Raw genomic sequence first — 16734 nt, 5'->3', positions numbered from 1 at the left:
ACAAAAAAAAAAAGCCTGTTTTTTTCTGAATAGCTTAACTACATAATGAAAGATAAATGACACAGCAGGATAGAGGATAAAAACTGGAGAAGGAAAAAAAATCTCCTTCAAAGGAAAACAAACCAAAAAAGAAGCATAAACTTTATATTAGTATGTGCGGGGACATGATATGGCTAAAAGCAGGTCTGTACTATGTCCCATCTGGAGGGTCTAGGATTACATTTTCTCCATTTCTGTAGTCTTTTAACTGGCCCCTTGTCTGATTGCATGTAAATGCTCTTTGATTTACTGTTGTTTCAATTTTTAAATGCTTTTCAGTACATGACACAAAGCTAAATCACATGAATTTGTTACTTGCCATCTGAGTTCTTTTTTAATAATAACATAAATACATTTAAATTATATATGCTACTCTATGCCAGTAAAACTGTTCAAATAGGACACACTAAGCACCTTTCATGTTGCTAAAAAGAGAAGCTTTAGATTCAGTCTGATCACAGAAAAAAACGACCAGTGTGCCAAGGGAATCCAGGGGCTGAAGGTAAAAAATTCTGGGAAAGAAAGGAAAGTTGCTAATGTCAAAAAAAAATATGAACTCATTTAGAGACATTTGTAGCTCCAAAATCTTGATCTGATGTTTTACCAATTTGCTGCTTCTTAGCCTTTCTCTGCTCTAGTGCTTTGAGCAGTGCCAGACCAAGAGTCTCTGTCATTCCAGGCTCATTTCCACAAGAAAACAGCATCAGTTGCTTTCAGGTTGAGCAACAATCCCACAGACGTGCCTTCTTAAAAGAATAAGAAAAACATGGATATTTAATCTCAGGACAGCATCTAGCAAATAGTACTTTTGTTTTACCAACTGCTGACTCAGAAGGCACCGTGGGCTACCGGTGAAAAGGAACCACCAGTCTGCAAATGGATTTTGAAGTGTGGTTGTCTCTAGGCTGCTCCTGGGCATCCCTGCCAGGAGCCACTAAAGCAATGGACAAATCCCGCCCTGTGCTAGCAGCAGATGGGACTGCTGTGCCTCAAAGGCTGTGCTTGGATACCCTGCGCTGAACTGAGAGGGGAGAACAGCAGACACAAAGACTCAGTTTCCCCAAACTATACTGAGCTGGAGCTACCCCTAATGCAAGGGGGGAATAAGCAGCAAGATCTCTCTCATTGGCACACCTAGCACAGTAGCTATTTGAAGGGGTCAGAGACTCAGTGGAGTCCTGTCTCAACCACTCTGTTAATATCTACAAGAGGAACATGGAGAATAGCAGGTGCCTAACCCCATTTGTACAGCCAGAGAGATGCGGGGGAAGCATGTCTCCTGCCCGCTGGCAGCCCGGCTGCAATCCTCTTGCAGCACACGTCCCCTGAATTCTGTCCAAGCATTGCAGCATTGTCTTTGGAGCACAGACTTCAGTTTAAAAGTCATCTTCTGGCACTCAATTTGCAGAATAGCTGGTGGTTTGGCACCCTCTGCACCAGATGTTATCTTGTAAACTAAATGCACAAATGCTTATTCCATTCTCACAATAAAATAATAATCAGAGTTAGCACTTAATTCTGTGATTCAAAGTTAATAATATTTAAGATTTATAAATATGTAACAGAAGTATGTTAATTCCGTAACTGTACTAACAAAAAGGCACATAGCTCAGGAATGAAGCAAAATGTGTCATGAATATGCCTAACAATAAGGATTTAATTTATTAGCAGTTTTGGCAGAACAACTGCAAAAGAATATTGCAGTTGTGAAGCACGTTTGTCGTTTGACAAAGGAGAAGCTATTATTCAATATAATAACAATAGTAGGTTTATTTTCTTTTAAGTATTCCAAAAATATCTGCCTGAAAGATTCTCCAGATTTGACTGTTTGCCTCTAATCTCATGGTGGATTTCACATTATTAGTTAAAAGAGTTTAACAGACGAGACACCAAGGAGCTCTGCATCACAGATCCTCTCATATTTATGAGGTCAGTTATGACTTCACAGTAATCAGAAGTTTCATGGAAGAAGGAGGAGTTCTCAGACCCCTCTTTGATAGAAGGATGGCTAGGACACTTTATTTTCCTTTTTTGATTCCTTCACTGTGGCCCCTTCTATCCTAAGTGTGACAGATGGGGAAAACTAGGCATCAAAACAGCAAAAGATTAAATTAATCGTAAATCATTGCACACCATCAGTTTATGTATTTATCCTACTCTGCGTATCTAAAGTTGAATAAAGTGCACAGAGGTTTTTGGTTGAGCAGACTGAAGTAATGAAAACAATTTCCTAAAATAAAATGTAAGCATTGTCAAGAGTTCTTAAATAGAAGTCCAGCAAGATTAGTTTCCATCTCAAAAAGAGCAGAAAATTGGTTCCTTCAGATCCCAAATCAAATGTGCCAATAAGTGAAATTTTGCCTATTGAAATGGAAAAACAGAGTGCTGAGAAATGTGATAGTCCTGCAAGTTACCAAGGCTTGATATCATAATCACAGCTGTCACCAGAAGGTTAGTGAGAGAATTTATATTAACTACACCAGCTTGTTCATCAAAATCCTGTTTGTTCAAGACCAGTCTCTGTTTTTCTTTCCCACTAAATCAAATGTTGAAGATCAGGGTTTTTATGCCAATTTTCAAGGATATACCATTCTCTCAAACTCATGTACTTTCTTACCTTACACAAGGTACATTTTCACAACGAAAAGAGGTCCCCAACGATGCTCAGAAGGGAGTGGTGTGGCAACCCCAGATATTGGACGTATTTATTAGTGAAGCTGAAAGACAGTATGGTAACAAAGCTTATAGATGACACTAATTTGCTCTGGATTGTAAAGAAGAGGGCAACTGGAGAAGTACTGCAACAGGACTCAAAGCCATGTCAAAACTAGGAAGAAATGAGGATCAACAGGAGCAGATCTGTACAGTGAAACAGTTGCTGCTGAAGACCACGTATGATCCCCATTTCAGGATTTTTTGGGGTTTGTTTGTCCTTTTATTTTATTTGGACTAGTTCCAGTCTGCTCCTATTGATCGTCGAATGTCTGCAGACGGGGCACTCAACTTGTACTTCTGGAGCTCATCTTTTGGTGTAATTATATCTGAAAGGAGTCCAGTCCATGGGCTCTCAGATCATCTTAAGTGTGTACAAATGCACAGTAAGTGCAGATGACAAGAAGATTTGCTTCAAAGTGCTCTCCTGCTCCTACAACAATGGTACAGATGCATTCTATGAGGTTCAGGACTAAGTAATAAAACAGAAGGTAAAAATGAAGAGAGTTAAATTTGGAGCACTGTACATGTGGTAAAAGCCGACAATCATGACTTTGTACACAGTGTGATGAAATCTGGGTAGACTATTGTAAGGCTCAAATGAGATCTCAGAGTCACAATAGTCAACTCTACAAACAGCTCAGCTCAGTACTCATGAAAGTAAATCGAATTACTAGGAAAGTAAGAGAAAACAAACAGAACGATCATCTCTCTTTGTAAAAATTTCAGCCTTATCTCCTGGTTTCTCCACCCTGAAAAGACAGGGTAAAATTGAATAAAATCAAGAGGAGGGTGGCAAGTACACTCAGTGGCAGGTAGCAGCATCCAGGCAAAAAACAGCTTTGCAGAGAGGGGCTTTTCAGTCTGGACAAGAGATGGCTGAGGGTGGGATGTAACAGACATTCACAGAATCATTACAGGAATGGAGAAGGTGGAACGGAATTCTTCAGTCTGTCTAAAGTTACAGAGAAGAATCAGGGCATATTGCAGGAAACTAGCATGTGGTGAATTCAGAACTCGCAAAAAGATGTGGTTCTTGAGACAGAACATCATTGTTAAATTGTGTGCAAGTCCTTGCCATGGGAAGCTGTAACTGCTAGTTCACACGCACAGAAAAGTTGACTGGAACAATTCATCAAAATTATAACCTGTCAAGGGCTATCATCTCTAGTTCAGCTAGTCTTTGAACAATGAAGTGTGGCAATACAAAGCATTTTTTTCAAATAACCATATATATCTTCCTTCTTCTTATACTCTTTCTTACGCATTAATTTCAGAGGTGAAGATCAAGTACTGGGTTAGACTGACTTTTGATCTGACCCCGTGTGGCTATTTCTGCATTTGTATTAGCCTTTCAGCCACTAGTCAATGGGACTAGTTCACTAAAACAAAAAAAAATCGGAATTTGACTCTGAACAGAAAAAAGAGGTTGACTCAACAGAAATTCAATTTCTTTTTATTTACTCTGGAACATGAGATTGGAGACTCAGATTTATAACCTAAATTTGTGCTGAGAAAAGAATTTACACATCATAGTCCTACATGAAGATGATGGAAAACTGTAAATGTCACAGAAAACACATTTCTAGAAGTCTGAAGTTGTCTTTCAGCATTCAGAACCATAATTTTTCAGTTTATTTATTCATTCCCAATGAAATTTCCTAGCAAATGATCATGCTTTTAGTATGCTAAGATCAATTTAATTAAAATTTCATATACATGATGGAAAAAGAAATATGTCAGTAAAGCATGTCAGTTATTAATGACAAACTCTAAATTATGGTAGGCTGAACATTCTAGGAGGCTGGAGGATTTGATTGCAGTGTTTTAAGTCTGTCTTACAGAATTGCACATTTTGCCTTTTAGACAATATTTATTATACCTTTGAGAGTCAGAGAGCAAAACCAAATACTTTCACAAAACAATCACTTAATAGTAGTTGCTATTTTTTTTCCTTTTTCTTCTTTACAAACACTTCCCTGTTTCAGGTTTTTTCCTATCCTTTTCTCCTATCAAAGGTGAATTTGGAAACAGTTTTCAAAAGTCCTGTTTTTCCACCACCCCTTGAAACCTACATGGTCATTATCCTAATCTAAAATGATCTAGTTTTGTAATGTGCTCATTTACAGCTTCAGATAAAATATTGATACTTGGTGCCAGGGTTGAGCTATTATAAAAAAACATTTGGTCCCTGTATTTTGCGAACTGTGATTTTTTCATATTTATAATGGAGTCCAAAAGACTGCATATGTTGGCTGGGTGTCACTAATGATAATCGCTATTGCTCCCAGCTGTTTTTTCTTTAAATACAGGACACGGCTGAAATAAGATATGCATCTGCCATCATTTGGCCTCCCTATTCTTGAGGGGGAATCATATACATCCTGATTAACTGTGAACATGGTTATTCAGCAAATCCCATACACAAAACAGCAAAACAGAATTAAAAAATGATGACCGTATCTTGATGAAAGTGGTTATTTCAACTAAATTTGGGTCTCCTGTGTTTTTTTGCCACCTTCTTTGACCATTAGCAGAAACTAAAATTCCAGTTTCACAAAGTTGCTATGAACAAGCAGTTAGTAAGACAGCTGTCTGTGGTTTCAGCCGCTCTGTGTAAACTAAGCTATTATTTTGGAAGTCATGACATAACTCACAAGGAAAAGGTGATTAATCCGTCACATAAACTAGGACACTTCATACTATGACTTTAAATGTGCATTATTCATTTGATCCAATTATCATTCTAGGTTTTGCTACAGCAGAGACTTTTTTTTTTTCAATCTGGAATTTAAAGCTTTACAGGAAAAAAATAAAGTAAAAGATGGCAAAAAATGGATCAGAGGTATGGTTACATTATAGAAAGTAACTCTGAAGTGGCATTATGGGTGCCACACAATGCTATGTCTGAGCAGCTTTGCCAGCTGTGGAAGATATTTGTAGCATCAAACAAGTGACAGTAACAAGTAGAGCTTAAATCTTGCTCAAACACAAGCACTGAAAAGACCAAGTCACGCCCTGCAATAGACTCAGCTTTGCTAGTCTTAAGGTCAGGTTTTATATCTACCTCTGGGATACCCCAATCCCTCACTCAGTTGATACCCTGTCCTGACTAGGGTCATGACTACTACTGGGTTACAAATGCTGCTGTGGCAGAAGTTTTAGGCCCCAAAGGGCCTTCAGCATCCCCCTTACCAATGACTAGGTGAAAAGACATGGTTTGGGTCCAAACAACTGCTTGTGGTGACACTGTATCAGTGATATAGGTGCTCTGCACCCTCAAAGCAAGAGCTGAGGAATAGTAATGCTTCTATATTCAGCTTAAAGGTGCAAACATCTCACTGCTCTCTGGCCAAGACAGAGCCTGCAATCATAACCGTGAAGCCCATCATCATGGCATAAAAGGTCTAAATGGTGGTAAATTAAACACAGGTTAGTTTAGAAACTAGAATCACATGCAAGCAGGTTGCAATTGAGAGCTTGGAAATCTGGGCTGACAAAACCTCAGGAATATGCAGTGCTGTACATATAGCACATACACAGATGCAAATATAATGATAGCACTTAGAGATCTGCTGCAGTCCTCACATTATAGGACGGGTGAGCTTTATACAGAAGTGTTGTCTTCATTGTCATGACTTGATGTAGTCTGCAACAAGACAGATTTACATCATAAGCTTTGCCACAGCCCAATATAATCCAGCAAACTGGAAATCCTATGTCATCTGGGCTCCCTATGTCATTCACGTTCCTTTGCCAGGGTTATTATAATACTTTTCTCTGAGACATTAAAAAGAGGACCCTGAAGGAAGTAAACTAGAAGTCTGAACTGATCACTTTACCACTTCAGAACAGCCAATCCTGTACTTATTTTGAAACTGGAAACAATATCTCAGGCACAATCAAAAGTAAAGTATAGAAAATGAAAGAATTCTTTAAACAGAGATGTTGCCCCAGCTTTTACTAAGCATCCAGTTGCAAAGAATTCATTGTTAACACATATGCAGTTCTTAAGTATACTTTCTATTTAAATTTCACGAAAAACTGATTTTGAGTTTTGTTCACATCAAAAGAATTACAACAAAGGAACAGCAGACTGAATTTATGATTAAGAAAAGCAGACACATTCATTTTCTTTTCCAAAGCAAAGCACCATAAGAAAACCACAGTAAGGCTGCTGAAGTTATTCAGTGATGGAGAGTTTAGATTAGCATGCAAACAAGAAAATGTTTGACTACATAAAAGATAACCTGAGTACCAGGCCCATATTTTATGCAGAAACTAGTTATAAAACTGTTGCATAAATGATCCCCATAGGGATAATTTAAGGAAAATAATCTGAGATATTTACGTACCTGACAAACATTCAAGACTCTGGGAGATTTTTCTGCTGTTTATATGCCCATCGTCCAAACCCACAATGCTTGGCTGTGACATCCAAGGCGAGGCTGAAAAGAGCAGCCAGCCTTGGCACTCAGAGCAGCCTGGCTATGTGAGAAGGGCTAATGAGCCCAGGTGGAATACCACACTAAAACAGCCTCGGCCAGGCTGTTCACACAGCTCAGGTGTTACTGCAGCCTGACATACAGACACATCCAAGGGTGCTAAAGCTAGCAGGACAGCTGGCCTCCAGGCTATGCATATTAACATTTCATCTCAGCAACAGTCTATAAGCCCATTGCAAAATGATCACAGCCCAAAGGACATATCCCCCATGCCTTCACATCTGGTGCCCTACATCTCTCCAAAATAACTTCTTAGCCTCTCTCCTTCCCTTGTATTGCACATCTCCCTGCTGAAACACCATGTCCTACCTTGTTCCTGCAACCTCAGTCAGGAGCTCCTGCCAGTGGAATACACAGCAGAGCTGGAAGCTGCTGCTTCATACTAGAAGCATCACACATATCAGAGCATTGAACAGTGATCCTGTGCCTATTTATTTTATTTTCTTACCTTGTAGTGTTGGCAAGACACTTCTTTTGAATTTTGGACAGCAGCATTAACACTGGATAATCAGCAAAGGAGACACATTGTAAGAGCTTATGAGCCACATGAATTTTGCAAACTGGAGTTTGGCCATTGTCATCACAAAATGAAAATGGACGAGGTGTGGAAAAAGCTGCAAAAATCAGTTTGGAGAGTGCCTTTTTTACCTTGAAGGGAGATTCGAGGAGCTTAGATTCTTTAGTCTAGCAAAATGAAGAGGAAAAGCTAAGGGGAAAGGTAAGGGAGGATATGTTTGCTTTCTATTAAATATTAATTAATACTCTATTAATTATTAATAAGTAACTATTCAAGATAAAAGGTAATGGTGTCACAAAACAAATGGATAAAGGTTGTTCATGAATATATTTAGGTTAGCAATGCAAATAAAGTTCCTAGCCATTAACTGGGTTTGGAATCAGCCTTCCATTGGGAAAAGCAGAAGGAAAGGCCTCAAACACTTCTAAAATGAAGCCTGTATGAAAAGACTGTATGTCCATGAACTCCACATACCAAGAGTTGGTTCAAGCCTTATATCCCAAATCTGTCCTTCTTCCATCTTCCTGCTAAGGGAAGATGCTAAGCCCTAGTTTTTAATGTCCTTTCCTAAATCTTGGATGAAGACACAGTCAGCATTCCCTTTTTGTAACACAGGCAGAAAACAATGTAGTCTCAGAGGATTTTGATAACTGCTATTTGTGTTTTATGTGATTAAGTGCCCTTTCAGTATGAGGTGAACAGAGACCTCTAAGTGATCATCTGACCTGCTGTCAGATGGTTATGGCATTTCACAGCGACCACCCTGGCCTGGCTTTGAATTAGCAAACTCTGAGCCTTATTTTCAATCTTTGCACTTGCACAGTTCTCCTAAGATCCACCTCTAATACGCGGATCCACCAGCAGAAGCATAAAAAGAGATACGCAATTACAGTAGCAATGGGGAATGCTCCAAATGAAGTCTTCAAGAAGAAATCGTTTAAACTTCAGCTGTAGTACTACACTGACAAGCTTGCCTACTGAATTATAATGTGATCAGTGCTCTGTTGTCAACATACAACTGATATCTATAACACAGAGGTGATGTTTAATATTTACACAAAAAACACATTCATTACAAAAAGTTATTTCCTGATACGAGTCATCCGGCACGAAGCAAGGATTTATTTTGAATGTTGGGTCAAATACACTGGGATTTATAATCACATCAAAATATACCATTTTTTCTTCTGCTGCGCTCTGTTGGAATAGTCTTCCTATGAATTTAATTTCTTTGTGAGAAGTCAGAGAGAGCAGAGAAGTCAAAGATACTTGGAATAGAAGGGGGAAGTACACCAGGAAGATCAAAAAAGAGATCAAAAAGAAAAGTCAAGTTTTCACCAATAATTTTAAAGAAAAGTGTTAAGAAAATAAATGTGTGTATAGACACACAGGAAATGGACTGTGATAGTTTAAGGAATGCAGGGAATCTTTAAAAACTCAATCTTGGACTTAAACCCATTTAGAAAAAAATATTTCTTTCTAATAGCAGTTTCATAAACCTCTTAGAAGTTTTAGTACAGTTCCCAGTGAGAAAAGAATCCACAGAATGAGCCAATATGTGGCATTTATGTGACAGCATTATCAAAAGGCTCATACACTCAGAGAGAGCCTTGCAATTGCAGTTACTCCATCCCCATCAAGTGGTTCCTTCAAAACAGAGTAGAGATTCACCATTTTGCAGTCAAGAATAATTTGCCCACATCCTCCCTGCCCTTCAGTTTTATTTGTTTTCTGGTTCAGCAAGTGACTACAAATGATGTATAAAATTTCAAAGTGCTGCAGAAACTCCTCAAACAAATCCCAGCTTCCTGGGTTAGCCACACTGATCCTTGCTCTTCAGTTGTTATGACTTAAATTCAGTTCAGCCGCCCCACTTGCAAGTCAGTACAGTGGCCAAAATAATTTCCACTTTTTTTTTTTTCTTTTTTTCTCACTAAAAGAGGTTCTTCCATATTTCCTTTGGTATATGGGCACATAAAAACAGTCATACAGGATCCCCAGCTGGGATTAGCAAGATGCCAGTCATGTCCATGAAAGCAGAACTGTCATTCTCTCCATCTCCTGGTTTTGTGCCTGGCGTGAAGCAATTTCAACAGCCGTAGCTGGGACTTTTATGGGATTACCAATGAACATTAGGTAAGAAAAATTAATTGAAAGAAATAAAACCAAACCCCCACTATGCTAGAATATGCACAAACTACTCCAATTTAATAATTGTCAAGGTTGTTTGTTTGTTTGTTGTTTGTTTGTTTTTGTTTTTTTGTACAGGTCCCATAACTGTATTACCCACTATAAATAAGAAAAACTAACTTCTGCTTCTAAACCAGCATTTCTGGGCTGGGTTTTCTGACTGGAGACGATGATGGCTATACAAATGAATGGAGCAAGTTGATAATCTCTGCTTACAAACCTATTCCCCACAGAAACCACAGATGTGTATTGAGATGGGCAGGTTCAGCAGGCAGGATAGAAACCCAGTGCTATGTAGAGCCTTCATATATTCTATCAGTCGTATTCACATGAAGTGTATTAGACTGTCTTAACCCTTTCAATACATACCCTTGTTGAAGTCTGATTTCTTGCTACACAGAACAGGGTTATGAAGGATTTTTCACCCTGTGAAGAAAACTGATGTGACTACAACAGCTCTACTCCACTAGCAGGGGATGTGCAACTGTTTGCTGGAACCATTGATCGATTTAGGTTGGTTGTTTGTTTTAATTATCTTCCTTCAGATGCCTGATTGTGATTTAATGTCAAGGTACTCAGAAATTAATGCAATGATCATGTCATACTCTCACTTATATAGTTGTCAGTACTAGGAATGAGTTGAGAAACGAAACAGAAAATAGGAAGAGAATAAACAGCTGCAGTGAGATAAATGGAGGAGGTCCTGATCCTCAGAGGTGCTGAGCACTTTGCAATGCCTCTCAGGACAAACTGGGAGCAGAGGTAGCCCACCAGATCAGCATCTACCCAAAACCAAAAAAGACAATTCATCCACCTGCCAGATATTTCTGCCAGACTACAGAAGGAACATTGTTCTCCCTTATTTACAAACTATAAGTTAAATCAAAATATTGTATCTAGAAGAGTTTCCAGTCAGGAATTAATGTAATTGCAAAGTGGATACTGTTTGTTTTTAAATGACTAAAATACTAAAGTAATCTCAGGAAGTCCTCTGGAAAATTGAATTTATAATGAAAAATATTTGCTGACCCACAGAAAAATGAGAATACAGTTCATGTTCCCATTTGTCTTTTATGGTGCTTGACAAATTGACACACAATTGTTAATTATGGGCACTGAGCACCACATGATTATGCATAAAATATTCTAGCTGATTGCAGCATAAGTCCAATAGCATTTGCAGGAAATTAAGTAGCATCCTTACAGATACTGAAGCCTGCAAATTTTGAATCATGACATAATTAAATTTCTGAAGCAGATATTTGAAATGTTCTTAATTTTTAGTTAGCATTTAACTGTATCGTAACCTGAGAGGGTTCTCTGAAGAAATGTTTTGAACACAAACTTTGACAGCCACTGCGTGAGACAAATCTGCAGATTACTGAAAATTATTCAAAAGAGTCTATTCTATGACATTTATTTGTGTAGGGTGTTTTCCAATTTTTTTCTAGAAAAGCCCTTTAGGTATAAGAAGTATTTTTCCAGAAATGTGCACACTGGCTTGTTTGTTTGGTATAGCTCAGCTCTGAGAAGTGACTCTGCTAACAAAACATGTTCAAAGAGAACAAATACAGATAAGGTGCTCAACACAATCAAGGCTCTTATGTTCAGTGTGGTAGAAGTTTTTAGTTCAGGCTGAAGATATAATTCAAGAGTGTTAAGATAAACTCTCACATGGGCACAAATATTTTAATATTCAACTGTAGATAATGCTCTGCCTCGAGAGAGCTGCAAAGGACCGGCAGCAATTTCCCTTTGTACCAACCACGACCTCTACCACCCATCAGCTACAGTCCCAAGGGCTTTATCTTGCTGAAGCACAGATTGTCAGTGCACACCATGAGATGCCAGGGGATGTTCGGCTTTTTAGTATGACTGGAAATCCTCCAAAATAAACCATAGAGGCACAAATGTACCTCCACTTTACACTTATCCCCTTCCATGGAGCCTTCGAAACATTGATAAAGCATTTTACTACTCAGCATCGTGTTCTCAGGTGCTTGGGACCCACTAGCCTGACTGGGTTTTCAAAAGAGCTCAGTTCCTTCCTCATTACGTTTTCCAAATGAAAGTAGCATCTTTCAACAGTGAAGCTTCCTACAGCTCCCTCATCAATATTTATAGAGAGGATTTCTGGATAGCTTAACCTTCTTCACTGCATCCTTTTGAAACCCCTGGCTGTGTGCTTGGGACTCAGGCTGGAATCTGAACCTTTCTGAAAAATGGCTCCTGCTGTGACCTCCAGGCATATTTGAAAACAGGTAAGTAATCAGACATCTTCTCGTCAAAACCAGTGAAAGCACTGCCATCTTTTTCAGTTGAGGTAAGATATGGAAAAAAAATGAGTGTTTGAGGTAGAAAAAAATAATATTCTACTTTGCAAAGAGTTGGTTTTAGCAGATGACTGTAGGATTTTAACAGCTACTTGTAGCCACTTTTGACATACAGTGTAAACCACTGGATATATATAGATATTATAGAATGTGCAAAATGGACAAAAGCTGGGAGGAGAAGGGGTAAGGAAGAACCACCATACTTGGACTACATGGGTTTTGGTCAATAGTTCAGAAAAATTAAACAGTGCTAATAGCCATTTTTCCCCCTGCTGTATTTAAGAACCTTGAATTACTAAAATAAATAAGCTTGTGAAAACACTTGTTCAGACTGCAGATGGTTTAGATCACTGCATGGCTCACCCATCCAGGGCCACAAAGGCAAGTGTTAATGGGTGGTTTGCAAAATGCAGGGTCAACTTGCGACTGTAGTTTCAGAGAGAACAGGGTTCAAGGATGACATGGACACCACATGTGAACAGCTGCCCAATGGGCACTTCCACTCTGTCCTGCATCAAGAAAAACTAAATTCTGGTAATATTTAATCCATCAAATTTACTTTGTTAGAGTCAGATTTTTTTAATCTGATATTTTTAAATTGCATGTACACAGCTGAAGGAATTCTCAGCATGAAATACAAATATTTATAAACAAAAGTCATGCTGTCTCCAAGTCTCAGTTCATTTTTACTGCAATTTTTACAAACTGTGAGAAACATTTTATCTATTTCTAGCAAACCCAGAGACTTTTTTTCTGTAGCCAGTTCAGCTTCGTTTTCGCTCATCCTATAGGGCTGGATTAAAACAAAATCCATCATTCCTCCACCTACTGCAAGAGTAAAGGATAAAAAAACTCCAAAAATCCATCAGTCCTCAGCCCATTTCCAAGGGTAGAGTTCTGTGATTCCTCTTCAGTATGAGTGATCTCTTGATCTGGAGTTTGCAGACCCCTTCTTTCTCCAGCTAACAAGTTAGCAGTGCAAGCTTGCAGAGCACACCCTCAGGGTCTGAAGCCAAGGAGAAGATTCCTTTTTAGCTAAGCCCCCCTGGTCAGTCATGTAGACATGAGAGAAATAATTGCTCTGTGTGCAGAGGAAATCTCAGTAAATTGAAAGTGAAATAGATGAAGTACAGGGAAAAAGAAAAAAGAAAAATCCACGATGTTTACAGAAGAGAATTTTCTCTCTACCCTACTGGGTAATATATCTCAAATAAGTTTGGTTTTAGATTTTAGCCTGTTTCCCCGTGAGGTTAACTGTTTCCTTTCACATGAGGAACTACCTCAGCATCTCACATATTCATTTCCTTCTGATGCTGACCAGACTGTCTCAAATGAACATCTGTCACCGTGAGATCCACACAGTCTTTGGTCCATCATGGGAAATGGCATTTCTGAAAGACACTGTAGCTTTCCACCATGAAAATGTCTACAGCACTGCATATGGTGGAATTATGACCTCTATAAAGAAAAGAAAAAAAAAATGAGCCAGACAGGATATGGGGAACATCTGTTTATATGAACACTGGTAGGATGCGCACTCTGAGCATGAGAACCTACAATATATAGCAGACAAAAGATTAGGCACTCGTAGTGCAGATGAAGAAATGAGATCTGAAAAGTAACATTTTAAAATAAATTGTTTCTTCTTAGATCTGAATTAAACCAAGATGATAACTTTAAGATAATATAGCAACATTGTGGAAAAATGACTCATCCTTTAATTGCCACAATATGATCATCTACAAAAACTACAAATGATTGGTAAATTGGATTTTGTGTACATCCTGAACAAGCAAATTAGTACAGAGACTATCTCCTGCAATCACTCTCTCACCAATTGCTTCCCATCCTTTTTTTAATAAAAATCGTCTGTACTCATGCTTCTTAATGAAGCAGGTAACTAGTTTTGCATTTTGGTAATTTGGTTCCTTCAGCTTGAAAAGTTTACACATTTCAGTTCACCCAATCTTCTGATGATTTACTTCCATGCACATCAAAATATAAATTTTACTAAACCATGTTTATTGCTAGGAGAATAAGCACTTAATATGCACATGGCATTTAAACATGAGTAAAAAGTATAGCACTGTTTACAGACAGTATCAATAAAACCCTCTTGTTTTTACGTTTAAAACTGCTGTAAAGCATGATCATTACACTTGCAAATATATCTGCTGACTAAGATGGCTAAATACCTAATAGAAATTGTCAGAATAACCAACTTTCTCCACACATCTGTCTGAAAGCAGATGAGCAAATTTATTGGGACTGTTTTGCTAATTTCTTTCCAGTCTACTCCTCATTCCTCAAATCTTTGCAAAATAATTCTGTGGCTGGAATTCTAAAATGATTCTGCAGAAGTCTAATAGAAAATGCATTTTGATTTTTGCACATTAATTTATCCCAGAGGTCACTAAATCCTATTCAGCTAGATGACTGAAACCAGTGCCACACATCCAATTAAAAGAGTGAAACCAACATGCTTTGCATATCCAGTTGTATAAGCGATTAAAGTTCATGAGAAATTCAGCAGTCACATTTGTTTATATATGTTTTCATCTGTCAGATTCTGAAAATAAACAGCACCGCTGAAATTGTCATCTGTTCACAGATAAATGACAACAAAGAAATGGGGCCAACCTGATAAATTATTTGTTCACTGCATATGATTCACCTTCTTCTGCCGTGTCCTTAAGCAAATATCCCATCGCTTTCAGTCCACAGAACAGCTGTTGAACTGCCCCCTGGCTTTTGCAGGAAGTTTGCTTGAATGACGAGCAAGAATTAAGGACGAATTTCAAAACAAGAGGAAAAAAAGTTACTACTTCTCTCTTTAAAGAATCCTGGACTCATTTTAATAAACTACAATAAATCACTTTTTCTTTGCATGGTGAATCTTCAATTTATGAAGTGCCCCATTTAGCATTATTATGAAAATAGACTTCATGGCTTTTAATTGGTTTCCTTATCAGTCCCAGAAAAACAGTTTTTAATAAACGGCGAATGGACTAGCTCATTCTGCTAATTTCAAATCCATGTTTTGCAGAGTAGAACTCAGATGTAACGTGTCTTCTTTCAGCTTGAGCAGGAATGAAGGAGACAGAAGAGAGGGAAAATAAATGCAAAAAAATGAAAAGGTGCTAGAAGAAAAGGATTCTTACCAAAAATACAAACTACCTGCAAAGGGGACAAAACTGTACCACCTCCTTCATCCAGAATAATGTTGCAGGGATATTTGGGACTATGGTTGGATTCCCAGAGGATGCAAGGCCACAAGCAGAGCTGGGGGTTTGTGGGCAGCTCCTCACCTCTGCTGAGGTGTGTGGGGAAACACAGACGAAACCTGGCTGAGGAGGAACAGCAGAGGCAGGAGAGATGTTACAGTTCCCTCCATCCCTGCCATGGCGTGCCTTGCAGCAGAAGGGGCGACACTTCTGCCCTGTGATGTGCTGGAGAGGGAAACGCAACCACTCACACAGGCTGAGGGGCTTTTGGGCACAGATGGTGCTTTGCTCTTTGTGATCGTGTCAAACACACCTCCTCTTCCACCCACGCCCTCATGTAACCAAGGAGGTAAATGCAGCTCTTTGTTGGTTTTCCTCCCCAGTCACAAGCCATTTCTGGAGACCAGGACCTACTGGGTTATGTACTTTCAATCATGTACCTGATCTTGGCATTTTGGGGAAAATGGGTCAGTAACACCACATGGATCCAGGCTTTGTCAAGTCTTACCTTGTGTTATTCAAGCTTGTCAGGAGGATTCACGTCTGCATTCACATCCAGACTTTATGCAATCAGCTGTATAATGGCCGGTTCCTGGTTTGAAAGTCTCACTGATTGATATATTATCTGAGCCCCAGCTGACAGGATTTTGTTGGGAGAGGAGATGGCAGTGGAAAACAGAGCTTGTTGAATGTAATTTTTAAAAACCACTAAAAGAACCAGAGCACAGCAGCACGGTCCTGGCTCCAAGCACGTGGTGAGCAGACCCTGGATGGGTCATGTAGGAACTACAGTTCCGCAAACCTGGACCCTGAGGGTACTCCCTATATTGCCCAGGTATGATGATAAATGGATTTTGCTGCAGCAATTACTTTGACCTTTTCATTCATTCAGAAAAATCACATCAAAATAGAACAGATTTCTAAATGCACAGGAAGGGTCCCACTCGACCAGCACCATTCCCTTGCATTGCATGGTTTTAAGGTGCTTACCTGGGAACAGATAGCCCTTGTTAACACAGTTTATGGCCCATGTGAACACAGTTGCAGTTTTACAAATTAATTTCAACTCTGTTTTGAAAGTATAGAGTACAGGTTCCCACCTTTGCTTAACTAAGGCGTTAAACCAGTTGAAGACCAGGAAATTTATGAAATCCCTGATGCTTCTATCTATTCCACTAGATTTTAAATAAATACATAAAAGACTAGGGTGGTTA

The 16734-nt window shown here is 38.8% G+C and overlaps 1 protein-coding gene across 13 annotated transcripts in view; it reads right to left on the bottom strand.

Annotated features, from left to right (window-relative positions):
• ENOX1 (ecto-NOX disulfide-thiol exchanger 1) overlaps positions 1-16734 on the bottom strand; it is a 362839-nt gene that overhangs the window by 202155 nt on the left and 143950 nt on the right. Inside the window, exon 1 of one of the 13 annotated variants that reach the window (XM_065054463.1) lies at positions 7705-7922. The exons of 11 other annotated variants lie outside the window; for them this stretch is intronic. The gene's annotated coding sequence lies outside the window, so the exon portion shown is untranslated. Of the gene's footprint in view, positions 1-2656; positions 2677-7704; positions 7923-16734 lie in introns of those variants that run through there. One more of the 13 variants, XM_065054421.1, reaches the window with a different exon arrangement.

Source organism: Columba livia, chromosome 1 (genome assembly GCF_036013475.1).
Source record: "Columba livia isolate bColLiv1 breed racing homer chromosome 1, bColLiv1.pat.W.v2, whole genome shotgun sequence".
In the NCBI taxonomy this organism is placed as follows: domain Eukaryota; kingdom Metazoa; phylum Chordata; class Aves; order Columbiformes; family Columbidae; genus Columba; species Columba livia.
Note: the sequence above shows the minus strand (reverse complement) of the source record. Positions and strands in the feature narration are given on the sequence as shown.